The 15,044-nt window shown below is 38.3% G+C and overlaps 1 non-coding gene across 1 annotated transcript; it reads left to right on the top strand.

The window, feature by feature from the left end:
* The first annotated feature begins 14,612 nt into the window (after window positions 1–14,612).
* Window positions 14,613–14,716, top strand: LOC130950822 (small nucleolar RNA R71). Its single transcript, XR_009073748.1, has one exon. It is a non-coding gene; the product is annotated as a small nucleolar RNA R71 (small nucleolar RNA).
* The last annotated feature ends 328 nt before the right edge of the window (window positions 14,717–15,044 follow it).

Raw genomic sequence — 15,044 nt, 5'->3', positions numbered from 1 at the left:
TTCTTAGTTGAACCGGCTTGCCTTTGGAGTCTCTTTTCCATTGAGCTCCTTCCACACATATGTCCATAAGGACTTGGTCCAACCTTTGATTAAAGTTGACCCTTCTAGTGTAGGGGCGTGCATCTCCTTGCATCATGGGCAAGTTGAATGCCAACCTCACATTTTTCGGACTAAAATCTAAGTATTTTCCCCGAACCATTGTAAGATAATTCTTTGGACTCGGGTTCATACTTTAATCATGGTTCCTAGTGATCCATGCATTGGCATAGAACTTTTGAACCATTAAGATTCTGACTTGTTGAATGGGGTTGGTTAGAACTTCCCTACCTCTTCTTTGGATCTCATGTCAGATCTCCGGATACTCATTTTTCTTGAGCTTGAAAGGGACATCAGGGATCACCTTCTTCTTGGCCACAACATCATAGAAGTGGTCTTGATGGGCTTTGGAGATGAATATTTCCATCTTCCATGACTCGGAGGTGGAAGCTTTTGTCTTCCCTTTTCCTTTTCTAGAGGATTCTCCGGCCTTGGGTGCCATCAATGGTTATGGAAAAACAAAAAGCTTATGCTTTTACCACACTAAACTTAAAATATTGCTCGCCCTCGAGCAAGAAAAGAAAGAAAAGAAGAAGAAGAAGAAAATATGGAGGAAAAGGGGAGGTGTGTGTTTCGGCCAAGGTATAGAAGAGGGGGTTGTATTGTGTGAAAATGAAGTAGAATGGAGGGGTATATATAGGGAGGGGCAAGAGGGTAAGTTCGGCCATTTAGGGTGGGTTTGGGTGGGAAAGATTTTTGAATTTTGAAGGTAGGTGGAGTTTATGGGGAAGAGTAGATGGATGTGAGTGGTGAAGGGGGTAATTGGGAAGAGAGATTGAGGTGATTGGTGAAGGATTTTGGGAAGAGTGTTTATTGGAAAGAGAGAATGAATGTTGAGAAGAGGGGAGAATATGTTAGGTGGGGATCCTGTAGGGTCTACAGATCCTGAGTTGTCAAGGATTTACATCCCTGCACCAATTAGGCATGTAAAATGCCTTAACATACCATTCTGGCATTTAAACGCCGAAGTGATGCACGTTATGGGCATTCAACGCCCATGTGCAGCATGTTTCTGGTGTTGAATGCCAGTTTCATGCTTGTTACTGGCGTTCAGCGCCAACTTTCCTCAGGGCACATTCCTGGCGTCCAAATGCCAGGATGTTTCTTGTTTCTGGCGTTCACCGCCAGATTCATGCTCTGTTCTGGCATTGAACGCCAGCCAAATGCACCTTACTGGCATTTAAACGCCAGTAAGTCCTTCCTCCAGGGTGTGATTTTTCCTCTGCTATTTTTTATTCTGTTTTTAATTTTAATATTTTTTCGTGACTCATCGTGATCATGATCCTACTAAAACACAAAATAAAAATAAAATTAGATAAATAAATAAAAATTGGGTTGCCTCCCAACAAGCGCTCTTTTAATGTCACTAGCTTGACAGTGGGCTCTCTTGGAGCCTTAGAGAAGTTCAGAGCATGATGAAGGTCTCCCAACACCAAACTTAGAGTTTGAATGTGGGGTCTTCTCAACACCAAACTTAGAGTTTGGTTGTGGCCTCCCAACACCAAACTTAGAGTTTGATTGTGGGGACTCTTTCGGACTCTGTACTGAGAGAAGCTCTGCATGCTTACTCTCTTTTGTTACAGAGGGATGGTCGTGTGCCTTAAACACAAGGTAGTCCCCATTCATTTGAAGGACTAATTCTCCTCTGTTAACATCTATTACAGCACCTGATGTGGCTAGGAAAGGTCTTCCAAGGATGATGCATTCATCCTCTTCCTTCCTAGTGTCTAGGATTATGAAATCAGCAGGGATGTAAATGCCTTCAACCTTTACTAACATGTCCTCTACTAATCCATAAGCTTATCTTACTGACTTGTCTGCCAATTGTAATGAGAATAAGGCAGGTTGTACCTCAATGATCCCTAGTTTCTCCATTACAAAGAGTGGCATAAGATTTATGCCTGACCCTAGGTCACACAGAGCTTTTTCAAAGGTCATGGTGCCTATGGTACAGGGTATTAAGAATTTGCCAGGATCTTGTCTCTTTTGAGGTAAGATTTTCTAAACCCATGTATCTAGTTCACTAATGAGAAAGGGAGGTTCACCTTCCCAAGTCTCATTACCAAACAACTTGGCATTCAGCTTCATGATAGCTCCTAGATATTGAGCAACTTGCTCTCCAATCACATCTTCATCCTCTTCTGAGGAAGAATAGTCTTCAGAGCTCATGAATGGCAGAAGGAGATTTAGTGGAATCTCTATGGTCTCTCTTTGAGCCTCAGATTCCTTTAGGTCCTCAATAGGGGACTCCTTCTTGTTTGAGAGATGTCCCAGGAGGTCTTCCTCACTAGGATTTTCGTCCTTCTCCTCCCTTATGCATTTGGCCATATTGATTACATCAATGGCCTTGCACTCTCCTCTTGGATTCTCTTCTGTATTGCTTGGGAGAGTACTGGGAGGATTTTCAATGATTTTCTTACTCAGCTGGCCCACTTGTGCCTCCAAATTTCTAATAGAGGATCTTGTTTCACTCATGAAACTTAAAGTGGCCTTAGACAGATCAGAGACTATGTTTGATAAGTTAGAGGGGCTCTGTTCATAATTCTCTGTCTGTTGCTGAGAAGATGATGGAAAACGCTTGTTATTGCTTAGCCTGTTTCTTCCACCATTATTAAAGCCTTATTGAGGCTTTTGTTGATCCTTCCATGAGAAATTTGGATGATTTCTCCATGATGAATTATAGGTGTTTTCATAAGGTTCATCCATGTAATTTACCTCTGCTATTGCAGGGTTCTCAGGATCATAAGCTTCTTCAGAAGCTGCCTCTTTAGTACTGTTGGATGTATTTTGTCATCCATTCAGACTTTGAGAGATCAGGTTGACTTGTTGAGTCAACAGTTTATTCTGAGCCAATACGGCATTCAGAGCATCAATTTCAAGAACTCCCTTCCTCTGAGGCGTCCCACTATTCACGAAATTCCTCTCAGAAGTGTACATGAATTGGTTATTTGCAACCATGTCAATAAGTTCTTGAGCTTCTGCAGGCGTTTTCTTTAGGTGAATGGATCCACCTGCAGAATGGTCCAATGACATTTTGGAAAACTCAGATAGACCATAATAGAATATATCTAATATGGTCCATTCTGAAAACATGTCAGAAGGACACTTTTTGGTCATCTGCTTGTATCTTTCCCAAGCTTCATAGTGGGATTCACCATCTTTTTGCTTGAAGGTCTGAACATCCACTCTAAGCTTGCTCAACTTTTGAAGAGGAAAGATATTATCCAAGAAGGCCGTGACCAACTTATCCCAGGAGTCTAGGCTATCTTTAGGTTGTGAGTCCAACCATGTTCTAGCTCTATCTCTTACAGCAAAGGGGAAAAGCATGAGCCTGTAGACTTCATGATCTACTCCATTTGCCTTAACAATCTCACAAATCTGTAAGAACTCAGTTAAAAACTGATAAGGATCTTCAGATGGAAGTCCATGAAACTTGCAGTTCTGTTGCATTAGAGCAACTAATTGAGGTTTCAGCTCAAAATTGTTTGCTCCAATGGCCGGAATAGAGATGATTATTTCATCAAATTTGGAAGTTGGTTTAGTGAAATCACCAAGCATCCTCCTTGCATTATTGTTGTTGGGTTCGGCTGCCATCTCCTTTTCTTGTTCGAAAATTTCAGAAAGGTTGTCTCTGGATTGTTGTAATTTAGCTTCTCTTAATTTCCTCTTCAGAGTCCTTTCAGGTTAAGGATCAGCTTCAACAAGAATGCCTTTTTCCTTGTTCCTGCTCATATAGGGAAGAAGAGAACAAGAAAAGAAAGAGGAATCCTCTATGTAACAGTATAGAGATTCCATTATGTTAGTAGAAGAAGAAAGGGAATAGGAGTGAGGAAGAATGAATAGGTAGGGGCAGTGATTTGAGATGAAGAGAGGTGAAGAGAAGTGTTAGTAAATAAATAAATAAATAGAAGAAGGGGAGAGGGAAGAAATTTCGAAAATAAATTTGAAAAGAAGTTAAATGATTTTTGAAAACAAAAGATAAGATAGAATTAAAATTAAAACAATTAATTAATTAAAAAGAATTTTTGAAAAAGGGATGAGATATTTTCAAAAATTAGAGAGGAAAAAGTAGTTTGGTGGTTTTGAAAAAGATAAGAAGCAAACAAAAAGTCAAATAGTTAGTTGAAAAAGATATTAAAATCAAATTTGAAAAGATAAGAAGATAAGAAGTTAGGTAAGATATTTTGAAATCAAATTTTTTTTTTGAAAAAGATAAAATTTTAAAAAAGATATGATAAAAGATAAGATAAAAAGATATGATAAAAAGATAAGATTTTTAAGATTAAAAATTTGACTTGACTTGTAAGAAATAACTAATTTTTAAAATTTTTTTGACCAAGTCAACCCAAAATTTCGAAAATTTGGAGAGAAATAAGGAAAAGATATTTTTTTGATTTTTTTGAATTTTAATGATGAGAGAGAAAAACAACAAACATGACCCAAAACATAAAAATTTTGGATCAAAACACATGATGCATGCAAGAACACTATGAATGTCAAGATGAACACCAAGAACACTTTGAAGATCATGATGAACATCAAGAACATATTTTTGAAAAATTTTTGATGCAAAGAAAACATGCAAGACACCAAACTTAGAAATCTTTAATGCATGGACTCTAACAAACGAAAAATGCATATTAAAAACAACAAAAAACAGAAAGCAAGAAAACATCAAGATCAAACAAGAACAATTGTCAAGAACAACTTGAAGATCATGAAGAACACCATGAATGGATGAATTTTCGAAAAATGCAAGAAAAATTTTTAAAGCATGCAATTGACACCAAACTTAAAAGTTGACTCAAGACTCAAACAAGAAACACAATATTTTTTATTTTTATGATTTTATGATTTTTTTTTTGTATTTTTATTATTTTTTTCGAAAATTATATTTTGAAAAACGAAAATAGAGAAAAATTTTTTTGAAAGAATTTTGAAAAGAAAATAAAAAGAAAATTACCTAATCTGAGCAACAAGATGAACCGTCAGTTGTCCATACTCGAACAATCCCCGGCAACGGCGCCAAAAACTTGGTGCATGGAATTGTGATCATCAACAATGGCTCCAAAGACTTGGTAGCGCTCTCAAACATGAATCACACTTAGTCACAACTCCGCACAACTAACCAGCAAGTGCACTGGGTCGTCCAAGTAATACCTTACGTGAGTAAGGGTCGATCCCACGGAGATTGTTGGTATGAAGCAATCTATGGTCATCTTGTAAATCTCAGTCAGGCTGATTCAAATATGATTGGATTAGATATTCAAAAGATAAATAAAATAAACAGGAAATAAAGATAAAGTTACTCATGTAATCCAATGGGGGGAATTTCAGATAGGTGCATGGAGGTGCTGTGTTCCTTCCGAATCTCTACTTTCTTATTACATTCATCCAATCCTTCTTACTCCTTTCCATGGCAAGCTGTATGTAGGACATCACTGTTGTCAATGGCTACATCCCATCCTCTCAGTGAAAAAGGTCCAAATGCTCTGTCATAGCACGGCTAATCATCTGTCGGTTCTCAATCAGGTTGGAGTAGAATTTAGTGATTCTTTTGCGTCTGTCACTAACGCCCAGCCTTCAAGAGTTTGAAGCTCGTCACAGTCATTCAATCCCAGAATCCTACTCGGAATACCACAGACAAGGTTAGACTTTCCAAATTCCCATGAATGCCGCCATCAATTCTAGCTTATACCACGAAGATTCTGATTAAGGTATATGCGCCCGGTCTAAGGTAGAACGGAAGTGGTTATCAGTGACGCGCGTTCATAGGTGAGAATGATGATGAGTGTCACGGATCATCACATTCATCAAGTTGAAGTGCAACGAATATCTTAGAACAGGAATAAATCGAATTGGATAGAAAATAATAGTAATTGCATTAAAACTTGAGGTACAACAGAGCTCCACACCCTTAATCTATGGTGTGTAGAAACTCCACCATTGAAAATACATAAGTGAAAGAGGTTCAGGCATGGCCAAATGGCCAGCCCTCAAACGTGATCACCGGATCAAAAATACAATCTAGGATATATAATACAATATTAAACTATCCTATTTATAGTAGACTAGCTACTAGGGTTTACAAAAGTAAGTAATTGATGCATAAATCCACTTCCAGGGCCCACTTGGTGTATGTTTGGGCTGAGCTTGATCTATCCACGAGCTGAGGCTTCTTTTGGAGTTGAACGCCAAGTTGTAACATGTTTTGGGCGTTCAACTCCGGTTCGTGACGTGTTTCTGGCGGGACAGTAACATGGAACTGGCGTTGAGCGCCAGTTTACATCGTCTAATCACGAATAAAGTATGGACAATTATATATTGCTGGAAAGCTCTGGATGTCTACTTGTTGGTTCAATTGAGCTAAGTGTAATTCCCCGCACCAAGTTTTTGGCACCGTTGCTAGGGATCATTTGAGTTTGGACAACTAACGGATTATCATTTTTCTTAAATTAGGTATTGTTTTCAATTTTGTTTGAGTCTTTTATTTTCTTTTTCGAAAAATAAAAAAAAATCAAAAATTTTTCAAAACCTTTTCTTTTCTTTAATCTTGATCTTTTGTTTGAGTATTTTGTTTCGTGCCTGAGTCTTTCGAATTTCTTTTTTTCTTTCTACAAATTTTCAAAAAATAGTGTCTTTTGTTTGAGTCTAGTGTCAAGTTTTAAGTTTGGTGTCCTTTGTGTGTTCTTGTTTTCTTTGAATTTTCAAAAAAGTGTTCTTTGTGCTCTTGATCTTCAAGTTGTTCTTGTGTTTTCTTTTCTAATTTTAAAAATTTTAAGTTTAGTGTCTTTAGGTGTTTTTCTTTACAATTTTCGAATTCTAAGTGTCTTAAATCTAAAAATTTCAAGTTTGGTGTCTTTTGGTTGTTTTTCTCTTTCTTCATTAATTCAAAAAATCAAAAAAATATCTTTTCTATCTTTTTTATCTTAATTTTTGAAAAAATCAACAAATTTCTTAAATTTTAATTTTAAAATCATTATCTTATCTTATCTTAGTTTTAAATTTCAAATTAAAATCTTTTTAAAATAAAATCTTTTCAAAATCATATCTTTTTCAAATTACAATCTTATCTTTTTTTCTTTCTTTAAAATTCAAAATCTTATCTTATCTTATTCAAATTTTAAAATTCAATTTCAAAATTTAAAACTTAAAATTTCAAATTTTTAATTTCAAAAATCAAATCTTTTCCAAAAGTCAAATTTCAAACCTTATCTCAAAATCTTTTTCAAATCTTTTCAAATCCTTATCTTTTCAAATTTCGAATTTTAAAAATCAAATATTTTTCAAATCTTTTTAAATTTCAAATTTTAAATTCAAATCTTTTCTAATCTTCTATTTTATCTTGTTTTTAAATCTTTCTTAATTACTTACTTGTTTTCTCTTTCTTCTTTTTCAAAACTTCCTAACTAATTCTTCTCTCTTCTAATTTTCAAAAATAACTTCTCTATTTCTCTCTCTTCTTTTTTGAAATTCATTATTTAATTTTTAAATCTTTTTAGTTAATTAGTTTTTATTTTCGAATTTAACTAATAAATAAAATAAAAACAAAAATATTCTTTCTTTTTGCTTCTAATTTTCGAATTCTTCTTCTCCTTTATTTGAATTCTTCTTCTCTCTTCTCTATTTTCATTCTTCTTCCTTCTTCACATCTCACAGGGAGTCCTCTATTCTTGAACATAGAGCTCCTATTCTTCTTCCTTCTTGTTTTCTTTTTCTTGTTTATGAGCAGGAACAAGGATAAAGAATCTATCTTTGATCTTGATCATAAACCTGAGAGGAGCCTGAGGAAGTGTTTGCAACAAGCTAAGGCCCAACATTCCAAAGGAAACCTCATAGAAATTTTTGAACAAGAAGTTGAAAACATGGCAGACAATGCTAATAATGGAGGAGAAGCAAGAAAGGTTCTTGGTGATTACACCATACCAACTTCTAATTTCTATGGGAGAAGTATCTCCATACCTGCAATTAGAGCAAACAATTTTCAGCTTAAGCCTCAATTAGTCTCTCTAATACAATAGAACTGCAAGTTCTATAGACTTCCACCGGAAGATCCACATCAATTCTTATCTGAATTATTGCAAATCTGTGACACTGTTAAGACCAATGGAGTGGATCCTAAGGTCTACAGACTTATGCTCTTTCCTTTTGCGGTTATAGACAGAGCTATGATATGGTTGGAATCTCAATCTAAAGAAAGCCTAGACTCTTGGAAAAATTTAGTCAATGCTTTCTTGGCCAAAGTTTTCCTTCCTCAAAAGATGAGCAAAATCAGAGTGGAAGTTCAAACCTTCAGACAGAAAGAAGGTGAATCCCTCTATGAAGCTTGGAAAAGATACAAGCAACTGATCAGGAGATGTCCTTCTGACATGCTCTCATAAAGGTCTATCCTAGGCATCTTCAATGATGGTCTTTCTGAGATGTCCAAAATATCATGGGACAGCTCTGCAGGTGGATCAGTCCACTTGAAGAAAATGCCTGCAGAAGTGGTGCACGAAATTGTGATCATCAATGGCGCCATCAACATGGTACGCTCAATTGCAATCTCAACTCTTTATTACAACTTCGCACAACTAACCAGCAAGTGCACTGGGTCGTCCAAGTAATAAACCTTACGCGAGTAAGGGTCGATCCCACGGAGATTGTTGGTATGAAGCAAGCTATGGTCATCTTGTAAATCTCAGTCAGGCAGATTCAAATGGTTATGGATGATTTATGAATAAAGCATAAAATAAAGATAGAGATACTTATGTAATTCATTGGTGAGAATTTTAGATAAGCGTATGGAGATGCTTTGTCCCTTCCGTCTCTCTGCTTTCCTACTGTCTTCATCCAATCCTTCTTACTCCGTTCCATGGCAAGCTGTATGTTGGGCATCACCGTTGTCAGTGGCTACAGTCCCGTCCTCTCAATGAATCCAGTGATTCTTTTGCGTCTGTCACTAGCGCCCAGCCTTCAAGAGTTTGAAGCTCGTCACAGTCATTCAATCCTTGAATCCTACTCAAAATACCACAGATAAGGTTTAGACATTCCGGATTCTCTTGAATGCCACCATCAATTCTAGCTTATACCACGAAGATTCCGATTAAGGGATCCAAGAGATATTCACTCAATCTAAGGTAGAATGGAGGTGGTTGTCAGGCACACGTTCATAGGTGAGAATGATGATGAGTGTCACGGATCATCACATTCATCAAGTTGAGGAACAAGTGATATCTTAGAACAAGAATAAGCTGAATTGAATAGAAGAACAATAGTAATTGCATTAATACTCGAGGTACAGCAGAGCTCTAGCCCTTAATCTATGGTGTGTAGAGACTCCACCGTTGAAAATACAAAAGTGATAATATTGATCATTGGCTTCGGCCCCAGAGAGGGAACCAGAAGAACCAAGATGAAAAATACAATAGCAAAAGGTCCTATTTGTGTGCTTGGGCTGAGCATTTAATCTTTCATGTGTAGAGACTTTTCTTGGAGTTAAACGCTAGCTTTTGTGCTAGTTTGGGCGTTTAACTCCCATTCTTGTGCCAGTTCCGGCGTTTAACGCCGGGCAGTCTTGAGCTGATTTGGAACGCCGGTTTGAGCCATCAAATCTCGGACAAAGTATCGACTATTATATATTTCTGGAAAGCCCAAGATGTCTACTTTCTAACGCAATTGAGAGCGCGCCAATTGGGCTTCTGTAGCTCCAGAAAATCCACTTCGAGTGCAGGGAGGTCAGAATTCAACAGCATCTGCAGTCCTTTTCAGCCTCTGAATCAGATTTTTGCTCATGTCCCTCAATTTTAGCCAGAAAATACCTGAAATCACAGAAAAACACACAAACTCATAGTAAAGTCCAGAAAAGTGAATTTTAACTAAAAACTAATAAAAATATAATAAAAACTAACTAAAATATACTAAAAATAATGCCAAAAAGCATATAAATTATCCGCTCATCACAACACCAAACTTAAATTGTTGCTTGTACCCAAGCAACTGAAAATCAAATAAGATAAAAAGAAGAGAATATGCAATGAATTCCAAAAACATCTATGAAGATCAGTATTAATTAGATGAGCGGGGCTTTTAGCTTTCTGCCTCTGAACAGTTTTGGCATATCACTTTATCCTTTGAAATTCATAATGATTGGCTTCTATAGGAACTCAGAATCCAGATAATGCTATTGATTCTCCTAGTTAAGTATGATGATTCTTGAACACAGCTACTTTATGAGTCTTGGTCGTGGCCCAAAGCACTCTGTCTTCCAGTATTACCACCGGATACATACTTGCCACAGACACATAACTGGGTGAACCTTTTCAGATTGTGACTCAGCTTTGCTAGAGTCCCCAATTAGAGGTGTCCAGGGTTCTTAAGCACACTCTTTTTGCCTTGGATCACAACTTAATTATTATTTTTTTCTTTCTCTCTCTTTTTTTTCGCATATACTCATTTTTTTTAATTCACTGCTTTTTCTTGCTTCAAGAATCATTTTTATGATTTTTCAGATCCTCAGTAACATGTCCCCTTTTTCATCATTCTTTCAAGAGCCAACATTTATGAACAGCAAATTCAAAAGACATATGCACTGTTCAAGCATACATTCAGAAGTCAAAGTATTGCCACCACATCAAAATAATTAATCTGTTATAAAATTCAAAATTCATGCAATTCTTCTCTTTTTCAATTAAGAGCATTTTTCATTCAAGAAAGGTGATGGATTCATAACTTTAAGGCATAGACACTAAGACACTAATGACCATAAGACACAAACATAGATAAACATAAGCATAATTTTCGAAAAACAGAAAAATGAAGAACAAGGAAATTAAAGAACGGGTCCACCTAAGTGATGGCGGCTTGTTCTTCCTCTTGAAGATCTTATGGAGTGCTTGAGCTCCTGAATGTCTCTTCCTTTCCTTTGTTGCTCTTCTCTCATGATTCTTTGATCTTCTCTAATTTCATGGAGGAGGATGGAATGTTCTTGGTGCTCCACACTTAGTTGTCCCATGTTGAAACTCAATTCTCCTAGGGAGGTGTTGATTTGCTCCCAATAGTTTTGTGGAGGAAAGTGCATCCCTTGATGTATCTCAGAGATTTCATGATGAGTGGGATCTCTTGTTTGCTCCATCCTTTTCTTAGTGATGGGCTTGTCCTCATCAATGGGGATGTCTCCCTCTATGTCAATTCCAACTGAATAACAGAGGTGACAAATGAGATGAAGAAAGGCTAACCTTGCCAAGGTAGAGGACTTGTCCACTAACTTATAAAGTTCTTGGGCTATAACCTCATGAACTTCTACTTCCTCTCCAATCATGATGCTATGAATCATGATGGCCCGGTCTATAGTAACTTCAGACCGGTTGCTAGTGGGAATGATTGAGCGTTGGATAAACTCCAACCATCCCCTAGCCACGGGCTTGAGGTCATGCCTTCTCAATTGAACCGGCTTCCTTCTTGAATCTCTGTTCCATTGAGCGCCCTCTTCACAAATGTCTATGAGGACTTGGTCCAACCTTTGATCAAAGTTGACCCTTCTAGTGTAGGGGTGTTCATCTCCCTGCATCATGGGCAAGTTGAATGCCAACCTTACATTTTCCGGACTAAAATCTAAGCATTTCCCCAAAACTATTGTAAGCCAATTCTTTGGGTTCGGGTTCACACTTTGATCATGGTTCTTGGTGATCCATGCATTGGCATCGAACTCTTGAACCATTAAGATTCCGACTTGTTGAATGGGGTTGGTAAGAAAACCTCTTCTTCGGATCTCATGTCGGATCTCCGGATATTCACTCTTTTTGAGTTTGAAAGGGACCTCGGGGATCACCTTCTTCATGGCCACAACTTCATAGAAGTGGTCTTGATGCACCCTTGAGATGAATCTCTCCATCTTCCATGACTCGGAGGTGGAAGCTTTTGCCTTCCCTTTCCTCTTTCTAGAGGTTTCTCCGGCCTTGGATGCCATAAATGGTTATGGAAAAATAAAAAGTAATGCTTTTACCACACCAAACTTAAAAGTTTGCTCGTCCTCGAGCAAAAGAAGAAAGAAGAGAGTAGAAGAAGAAGAAATAGAGGAGATGAAGATGGCTTTATGGTTCGGCCAAAGGGGGAGAAGTAGTGTTTAGGTTGTGTGAAAATGTAGGAGTGAAGATGGGAATATATAGGGGTGGAGAGAGGGGTATGGTTTGGCCATTATGGGTGGGTTTGGGAGGGAAAGTGGTTTGAATTTGAATGGTGAGGTGGGTGGGGTTTTATGAAGGATGGATGTGAGTGGTGAAGAGAATAGTGGAATTTGATAGGTGAGGGGTTTTTGGGGAAGAGGTGTTGAGGTGATTGGTGAATGGGTAAAGAAGAGAGAGGGTGGTGGGGTAGGTGGGGATCCTGTGGGGTCCACAGATCCTGAGGTGTCAATGAAAATTCATCCCTGCACCAAGTGGCGAGCAAAAATGCTCTTCATGCCAATTCTGGTGTTAAACACCGAGCTGATGCCCATTGCTGGCGTTTAACGCCAACTTCTTGCCCTTTTCTGGCATTTAACGCTAGTCTGGTGCCCCTTTCTGGCGTTAAACGCCTAAAATGGTGCCAGACTGGGCGTTAAACGCCCATTTGCTGCCCTTACTAGCATTTAAACGCCAGCAATGTTTTCTTCCAGGGTGTGCTATTTTTCTTTCTGTTTTTCATTCTGTTTTTGCTTTTTCAATTGATTTTGTGACTTCCCATGATCATCAACCTACAGAAAACATAAAATAACAAAGGAAAATAGATTAAATATAACATTGGGTTGCCTCCCAACAAGCGCTTCTTTAATGTCAGTAGCTTGACAGTGGGCTCTCACTGAGCCTCACAGATGCTCAGAGCAATGTTGGAACCTTCCAACACCAAACTTAGAGTTTGAATGTGGGGGTTCAACACCAAACTTAGAAGTTGGTTGTGGCCTCCCAACACCAAACTTAGAGTTTGACTGTGGGGGCTCTATTTGACTCTGTTTTGGGAGAAGCTCTTCATGCTTCATCTCCATTGTTACAGATGGATATCCTTGAGCCTTAAACACAAAGGATTCTTCATTCACTTGAATGATCAGTTCACCTCTGTCAACATCAATCACAACCTTTGCTGTGGCTAGGAAGGGTCTGCCAAGAATGATGGATTCATCCATGAACATCCCAGTCTCTAGGACTATGAAATTAGTAGGGATGTAATGGTCTTCAATCTTTACCAGAACATCCTCTATAAGTCCATAAGCTTGTTTTCTTGAATTGTCTGCCATCTCTAGTGAGATTCTTGCAGCTTGTACTTCAAAGATCCATAGCTTCTCCATTACAGAGAGAGGCATGAGGTTTATGCTTGACCCTAGGTCACACAGAGCCTTCTTAAAGGTCATGGAGCCTATCGTACAAGGTATTGAGAACTTCCCAGGGTCTTGTCTCTTTTGAGGTAATCTCTGCCTAGTCAAGTCATCCAGTTCTTTGGTGAGCAAAGGAGGTTCGTTCTCCCAAGTCTCATTACCAAATAACTTGTCATTTAGCTTCATGATTGCTCCAAGGTATTTAGCAACTTGCTCTTCAGTGACATATTCATCCTCTTCAGAGGAAGAATACTCATCAGAGCTTATGAATGGCAGAAGTAAATCCAATGGAATCTCTATGGTCTCAGTGTGAGCCTCAGATTTCCATTTTTCCTCATTTTTTTAATTCATTTTTAGGTCAGTGGACGTCCATTGAGGTCTTTCTCAGTGGCGCTCACTGCCTCTTCCTCCTCTCCAAATTCGGCCACGTTGATGGCCTTGCACTCTCCTTTTGGATTTTCTTCTGTATTGCTTGGAAGAGTACTAGGAGGGAGTTCAGTAATTTTCTTGCTCAGCTGTCCCACTTGTGCCTTCAAGTTTCTAATGAAGGACCTTGTTTCAGTCATGAAACTTTGAGTGGTTTTGATTAGATCAGAGACCATGGTTGCTAAGTCAGTGGCTCTGCTTAGAATTCTCTGTCTGTTGCTGAGAAGATGATGGAAAAGGCTTGCCATTGCTAAACCTGTTTCTTCCACCATTATTGTTGTTGAAACCTTGTTGAGGTCTCTATTGATCCTTCCATGAGAGATTTGGATGATTTCTCCATGAAGAATTATAGGTGTTTCCATAGGGTTCTCCTATGTAATTCACCTCTTCCATTGAAGGGTTCTCAGGATCATAAGCTTCTTCTTCAGATGAAGCATCCTTAGTACTGCCTGGTGCAGCTTGCATTCCAGACAGACTTTGAGAAATCATATTGACTTGCTGAGTTAATATTTTGTTCTGAGCCAATATGGCATTCAGAGTATCAATCTCAAGAACTCCTTTCTTCTGATTCGTCCCATTGTTCACAGGATTCCTTTCAGAAGTGTACATGAATTGGTTATTTGCAACCATTTCAATGAGTTCTTGAGCTTCTACAGGCGTCTTCTTCAGATGAAGAGATCCTCCAGCAGAGCTGTCCAATGACATCTTGGACAGTTCAGACAGACCATCATAGAAGATACCTATGATGCTCCATTCAGAAAGCATGTCAGATGGACACTTTCTGATCAATTGTTTGTATCTTTCCCAAGCTTCATAGAGGGATTCACCTTCCTTCTGTCTGAAGGTTTGGACTTCCACTCTAAACTTACTCAATTTTTGAGGTGGAAAGAACTTTGCCTAGAAGGCATTGACTAGCTTTTCCCAAGAGTTCAGGCTTTCTTTAGGTTGCGAATCCAACCATATCCTAGCTCTGTCTCTTACAGCAAAAGGGAATAGCATAAGTCTGTAGACCTCAGGGTTAACCCCATTGGTCTTGACAGTGTCACAGATTTGCAAGAACTCAGCTAAAAACTGATGAGGATCATCCAATGGAAGTCCATGGAACTTGCAATTCTGTTGCATTAGAGAAACTAATTGAGGCTTAAGCTCAAAGTTGTTTGCTCCAATGGCAAGGATAGAGATGCTTCTCCCATAG

This window comes from Arachis stenosperma, chromosome 1 (assembly GCF_014773155.1).
Source record: "Arachis stenosperma cultivar V10309 chromosome 1, arast.V10309.gnm1.PFL2, whole genome shotgun sequence".
Taxonomy (NCBI): Eukaryota; Viridiplantae; Streptophyta; class Magnoliopsida; order Fabales; family Fabaceae; genus Arachis; species Arachis stenosperma.
The sequence above is the reverse complement of the archived record's forward strand: the minus strand, read 5'-3'. Positions and strand labels throughout refer to the sequence as shown.